General features: G+C 51.6%; 1 long non-coding RNA gene across 1 annotated transcript; it reads right to left on the bottom strand.

The window, feature by feature from the left end:
• Positions 1-2864: 2864 nt before the first annotated feature.
• Positions 2865-4425, bottom strand: LOC135280264 (uncharacterized). The gene is made up of 2 exons (XR_010347294.1): positions 4111-4425; positions 2865-3223 (listed from the first exon to the last, which is right to left on the bottom strand). It is a non-coding gene; the product is annotated as an uncharacterized LOC135280264 (long non-coding RNA).
• Between the last annotated feature and the right edge of the window lie 2420 nt (positions 4426-6845).

Below are 6845 nucleotides of genomic sequence, written 5' to 3'. Positions count from 1 at the left end.
TGGACCAATACAGGAGAACAAAGAGGGCACAGTGTCTCCATCCTGTTGTTGGTGTCCCTGAGGCACAGCTGGAGTGAACAGCTGCATACCACAAGTTACCAGCCTGGAGAGGAGGAAGACATGAACACCACACAGGAATCCTGTGTTATCCCTAAATTCGGTAAAGCCCAAATTTCACCCCACAGTTACACCCATGTGCAAAGAAAGATGGAAAAGGACCTTCAGAAAAGGACCAATTCTTGAACTTCAGGCAGCTGAGCCCAGCAGCTCAGTACTCACAGAACTCGGGGAGGGTACAGCTGGTCCTGCTTGGGCAGTGATGTTTGCTCCAGTGAAATCTATTTCAGCTCAAGTAACTCCTCTTCCTTAAGCAGTTGGCACTGAGGTGACAGCAGAGGCCTGGTGCAATGAGGTATCCTGCAACCACACCCACCGTGACACACTATTTAGAATAAAAATGAGTGTCAATTTCTCCAGAGCAAGTAGTTTGCCCTCTTTCAGAGAAGAGCAACTACACAAGGAACTCAGATTGCTTGAGGAGAAAAATGTATTTTTGCTACCTTAGCCACTACTGACAAGCCCAAATATCATTGAGGAGAGACCTATGAAGAGAAAAGGGGAGCAGGAGATGCTGCACACAACTTCACCCATGCACAGTCCACTGCTGAGGCAGCTCTGAGTGGGAAGCAGGGCTGAGGATTGTCTCGGAGCTGTGCCAGTCCCAGCAAGCGTCAGCAAGCATCCCCAGGTGAACAAAGTTCATGAAAGCTCTTAAAAATCACCTCAGCTTTCAGAAGGAAAGCACAACATCCCCCTACAGAGACCTGCCCGTCACACCTCTGACCAGCACAAAGCAGGCTTTTCACTCGATCCATCTGATGCTTTCAAAAGCCAGAGGAGCTGGGTCTGGCCGAGCTCACCTTCATGAGGCCCAGTGCTCATTAATAAGAAAAAAAAAACAACCAAAGCAACCCAACCCCACACACTTGAGGGGTAGCTATCAGCAATTCCCTGTCACCACAAGAGAAATCCTTGTGTACGAGTCCTGGGAGCTCAGCCCAGGTCTGCTTCTGTTCAACCTTTGCATTAATCGTTTGAACAATGAAAGAGAAACCACTTTTACAAAACCTGAAAGGATGCCCAGGAGTTAAGAGCTGGAAGCACTCTGGAGGTCATGATCAGAATTGATAAACTGAAGAAAAGTTCCCAAAACACCCACAAATCAATAGAAAGAAAAGCAAGGAAAACAATGCAAAGAAGTGCACTTGGAAACGGCACAGAGATCAAGTACACAAACAGAGTCCAGGGAAAAGCTCTCCAGACAGAGGGAACCTGGGGGAAACTGGGCACCAGACTAAATGTGCCAGCACTGTGACACCACAGCTCCAAAGAGCCGAACACCACTCTGTGATCCAGGAACATAAAATACCTAATTCTGCGCTCTGTGCTGGCTATCAGCTCTGAGTTACTGACAAACCAGAGGGTCTGGCCAGCCAGCAGAGCAGTCAGCAGTATAAAACATGCTGCTCCATACCAGCTGTGGAGGGGTTTCTCCATCCCTGCTCCCTCCAGGGCCAGTACCAACTCTCAGATTTTAACAGGGTTTACCTACAAGGAGAACCAGCCATGGGGCTCCCCACTCTATGAAGGCAAGAGACAAACTGCCTGCTCAGTTTGCTGCAAGGGCAAGTTAGATGAGCTGTCAGGCTCTGAGAGTGGGATTCCATCAAGGCCCAGAGGGAACTGGGCCCTGTCCAGATCTGCACTACCATCCACCACTGTGCAGCCTGGAGCCAAGTACCATTCACCTGGCTCAGGACAGGGGCACAGACAAGGAGGCTGCTCCAGCCCGGTATTTCATTTTAGCATCCTCCATCTGGCTACTCCTACAGCAGTGACAAAGCCAAATCAACAGCCTTCTCTTCCCCAAAATACAACAGAGCTCCTCATCCTGCAGAGGGACACCCACACAACACAGGCCCAGCACCACTGTGGCCTTTGTTACCCCTCACAAACAAAGCTCATCAAGCTTCATTTGCCACCTCGCTGTTGCAGCAGAGAAGCCAGCAGGGAATGGGATGCTGCCCTGGGCAAGGGCACAGCTTCCCTCCTCCCCTCCCACCCCACACAGCCCCACCCATTTCTGCACTGCCTGAAGCCCACGGGGGCCATGACCCAGCCCTGCCTACCCCAGACACCTTAATTTGAGGGGACAGTCGTTGAAAGCCATTGAAGTCATCGCCACAAGGTGCTACAAAGCAGGTGACACCAGCTGGTGCCACCAGAACACAGCTGCACTAAACCCAACCAGCAGCTTGGGAGAAATCCAGCGAGGGGGCAAAAGCTACAAATCTCATGCAAAAGCAGGGCTTAGCTCTCAGGAACATTTCACATTTCCCAAAGGCTCCGAGGGATTTGGGGTTTTGCTGAGCTGCCTCGTGAACCACAGCCAGCATGGATCTGACAAAGCTGCGGTGAGCAGGCGCCGTCTCCCTTGGCAGGGCTGGTTCCCAGAGATCCCCAGCCTTGTGTCACTTCCCACTGCAGGTGCTAAGAATATCTGCGTGTTCATAAAAAATAGCAACCAGCTATTGAGAACTTATCAACTAAATCCTGATTAAAGCTGATTCACCTCCCTCACGAGCCCGAGTCAACCGTTATTTCTCAGAGGAGAACGCTGAGTGTAAGAGCTGAGGTGGGTAACAAAAGCCACGGAGGGAGTCAGTAGCACAGAGGATTAGCACATGGAAAGGCTGACTATTATCCCTAAATTTATCCCAATATTCCACTGCCTCACAAATTCTCAAGATATGGCTGCTGTGCTTTCAACCCCATCTGCCCAACCAAGCAGAAGCAGAGACAGGTTTGGGGGTGCTGGAGTTTTCCAGGTGTTTTATTGCTCAGGCTAAAGGAATTCTCCACTGTAAAAATGAAGAAGGTGGTGGCAGTAGCACCAGCCCTGCTCTTGTGCTGCTTCAGGACATGGGGACAACACTGTGGGTTCAAAGGCTGTTCTGACACTTCACCAGGAATTGTTTCCAGCCGATTTCTTCCCAAGAATCATATTTGTATCCCTTCAAGTTTAGTAAACACATGGTCACACAGACAGCAGCCTCCAGGAACTCGCAACACTGCTCTCTCACCTCTGGTAGCTGGACTCCTACACTGAAGTGTCTGGGACAGTATTTTGGATACTTTCACCATAGAAATGCCCTAGAGGCTGCTGAAAAACAAAGGGGACCAGACTGGGTCATTTTAAGGCAGGGCTGGGGGAAAGAAGAGAGAAACTTAGAAGTGCATCCCTTAACAGTGCTACTTCCAGAGAACAAATTAATTCAAATGATCACAGGGAGGCAGGAGCACTGCAGCAGCAGGTTGGGTAAATGACAAGGCGTGTCATCATCTCCTAAAAGAGTGTCCTCTGGACACTTATCTGCACTTAAGAGGCTCCTGCCAGGCTGTGCACGGACCAGCCTCTTCCACAGACAGCTCCACCACAGAAATGCCTCTGCAGATTACCCTCCTTTGGCAGGTACACCGAGCAGCACCGGCACAGGCAGCTCTGCCTCTGCGCTGTACTTGGACTGGGTTAGTTCTAGCAGAAAAACACTGCAGAATAAATAACTTGGCCTTCAGAAATTGTGCCTATAGAACTTGACCCTCCTGAAGGCAGGCAGCACCAGAGCTCTGCCAAAGATCACTCCTAATGCAAGTGTTAGTCAACCACTGAACTTAAACATTTGAATGCAACATTCCAAACAGTGTTTATATACAAAATCCCATTTGCTCAGTGTTCCCTTCCTGGCCTTGTGGAATGCATCATTTCACCAGTTCTCCAGCCAGAGAACCATATGCAGGCTTATACCAAAGCAATTAAAACAGTTTTAAAATTCAGACCTTGTGTTACAGAGCGCACACCCTGAAGAAACATCCATTTTAATATCCTAGAGATACTCCAATTTCTCCAGCACATTTTTATTCCACAGCAGCCTGGGCACACAGCAGGCGGGGGGTCAGGCAGCTCCGGGCACGATCCAAACTGTGCCCCTTGGGGGAAACTTCCATTTAAATAGTTTTCTTTAAAACCCTTCAGTGTAAGGAATCCCTGACCTGCTCCGACTGCAGGTCTAAGTGCCCCTCACAGGGCCCGCTGCAGCACTCCAGCCGCAGACGCTCCTGCGCTGCCAGGCCCGCCGAGCCCCCGGGCCGCACACACACCGTCCCCAACGGCCCGGCCGCGGCCGCTCTGAGGGGAACCGCCCGGCGGGCAGCCCCCGCCCGGCGGGCAGCCCCCGCCCGGCACGGCCTCACCGCCGGCTCCGCTCGCGCGGGGCACAGCAGGGGAGGCAGCGGCCGGTGCCCATGGGGCCGGCAGCGGGGCTCGGGGCCGGCAGCGGGGCTCGGGGCCGGCAGCGCGGGTCCCCGACCCGGCACGGGCCGCCAGCAACACCACTCACCACTGCGCGCTGTCCCGGGCTGGGTTCGCCGGGCCGAGCCGTGTGCCGGGTTGGGCCCTGGCAGGCGGGGCTGCGCTGGGCGGGCAGGAGCCTCCCTGGCTGTGGGCACGGCCTGACCCGGGCTGCGGGCAGCAGCAGCCCCGTCCTGCAGCATCTGTCCCTCACGAGGGGACAGACAGGATTGCCTGGTTTGGCGCGCCTCTGTGCATCGTGTTAGGTTGGACTTCTGGAGGAATTTCTCCGTGGAAAGGGCCAAGGAGGTGATGGAGTGCCCTGCCCTGGAGATGTCCGAGGAAGGGCTGGAGGTGGCACTCGGTGCTCTGGGCTGGTGACAAGGTGGGAAGATCTGGGATGGGTGCTGGGGATCAGGAGGGAATATTCACAATGATCTGGAGATGTTGGCTTTACACATCACATCATACCTGCCACAGGCTACTTCACCACCCCGTTTATTTTTCACAGGTTTTGAGGAAGGTAGTGAGGTTTCAGGTAAATACAAGGGTGTAAATTCTCAGCCTTGGCACCCCTGGCTGATGCTGAAATGAGGTGAGAAAGTCAGAGAAGGCACAGGGAGCTCACTGGTGCCCTCACCTCGTTCACTCAAAGCACTCTGCTGATTAAAATCATGCCAAAGCATTTCCCACCCCTCTCCCAACTGCAACTGAGTGATGGCATTGCAGAAATGATGGAAAATCAGCCACAAGCTGTGCAGCCCTCCCAGGTGAGGGCTGGACTATGGCTGAGGAACAGGCCATGTGTTCCACTACATGCCAGCCCCAAAATTAAACCTGCAGTGCTTAATCATCTAGTGAAAGATGATCAGCAACATCAGGGGGACCTGTGCCTGGGCCACCATCCCCACGGCTCTGCTCACCCATGCTGTGCTTCACTGCTGGCACCCACAGAGATCCTGGAGGCAGGAGATTGACTGTAAGCAAATCTCAGCTCTCCTTGCCAGTAATTGAATATTTTCAATCTTTCCAGGTTGGTTGTAAATATCTCAAAAACATAATCTGGAATCAAATCCCTCAAAGCCTGTCAGGAGTGCACTAGAGCTTTATTGATGTTTATGATTTTTGTTGGGGTTTATGGTTTCTCAGGCAGCTACGTGATTGCTGCCTGGGTGTAAGTCCTGGCCTTTGGATGGGGGAAAGTACTGCTGTACTTCAGCCTCTTCCTCCTCCTTCTGGGCTCCACACACCAAGCCCAAGGCTGGCAGCCAGGTGGGACTGATCTCTCTGCTTGCAGCCCAGGAGCCAAATGCCAGCTGGGGCACTGGGAAGAGGATTTTCTCCCTGCTTGTCTCAGGATGCTGGCACACCACCACCAGGCCCTTTGGGAAGCCTCACTGAGGTGCTCAGTCCATCCAGAGAAGCACTGCTGCATCCCTAGGCAATCCCAACCAAATTCCACAACTGAAACTGCTCCCACGTCTAAGAGATAAGAAAATACACTCTGCATGTATTACCTTCTGCATCTGAAGTTCCTCTCTTTGGTCTGATGGGGTGGAGGGCTTTTTCAAAAGGTATTAGAAGATGGGTGTGAGAGAGTAATTTGGGACTGGGAGTAATTTTTCATCAGTATACTTAAAGACAATCACAGCACTAGGAGGGAGGGCTAATTGTGGAGTTGTGTAATTAGTTTTTATGTCACTGCAATTATACTGTTGGCTACATATAAAGAACATGGGAAAATGCAGCACTTAATTTTAAATCAAGACTTGATTCTCTTTTAGTAGGTAATTGATGTTGATCACATCACTTAGCAGTGACTATAAAATGTGCTATTTAGATTGTAAAAGGATGGAGAAAAGGACTAAGCAGATAGGTAATTGATGAATCGCGGGCAGCGTTGGTGCAGGCAGCAGGAATCCTTCAGCTGGCTCTGTCTGCAGCTGCTCCTGGGCTTTGGCAGTGCCCAAGGCTTTGACAGGCACTGAGCCCCTGTCCCAGTCCCACAGCATGGCTCTGTCCTGGACAGCAGCGGCAACAGGACAACTGCTCTTCATGGATTGATGCCTCCTGGTTAAACCCCTTCCTTTAAGGAATCCAGATTTTCTTCAGGAAAAGGTGTGTGGGTTTGTTCCCAGGACTGCCATATACTCGTCTGGAGCCACCAGGCTCCTCTCCTCGAGGCTGTTTGGCTTCTCCAGTAGTTCAGCTGTGGCAATGTGTCCCAAACTTGGTCACAAATAAAACTACCTGACTGGTGCTAAACACCCCCAGACACATAATTGGACATTTAAGTCCAAAAGCAAAATTAAGTCACAAGGTGCCAGTGCTGTGAAGCCTCACAGTGCTGCCCCTTGACAGGTAACTCTTCATTTTTGGTGATATTGTCATACTAAAAGTACCTGCAAGTAGTTTTGGTTGGGGGAAGACCCAGAGA

This window comes from Passer domesticus, chromosome 13 (assembly GCF_036417665.1).
Source record: "Passer domesticus isolate bPasDom1 chromosome 13, bPasDom1.hap1, whole genome shotgun sequence".
In the NCBI taxonomy this organism is placed as follows: Eukaryota; Metazoa; Chordata; class Aves; order Passeriformes; family Passeridae; genus Passer; species Passer domesticus.
Note: the sequence above shows the minus strand (reverse complement) of the source record. Positions and strands in the feature narration are given on the sequence as shown.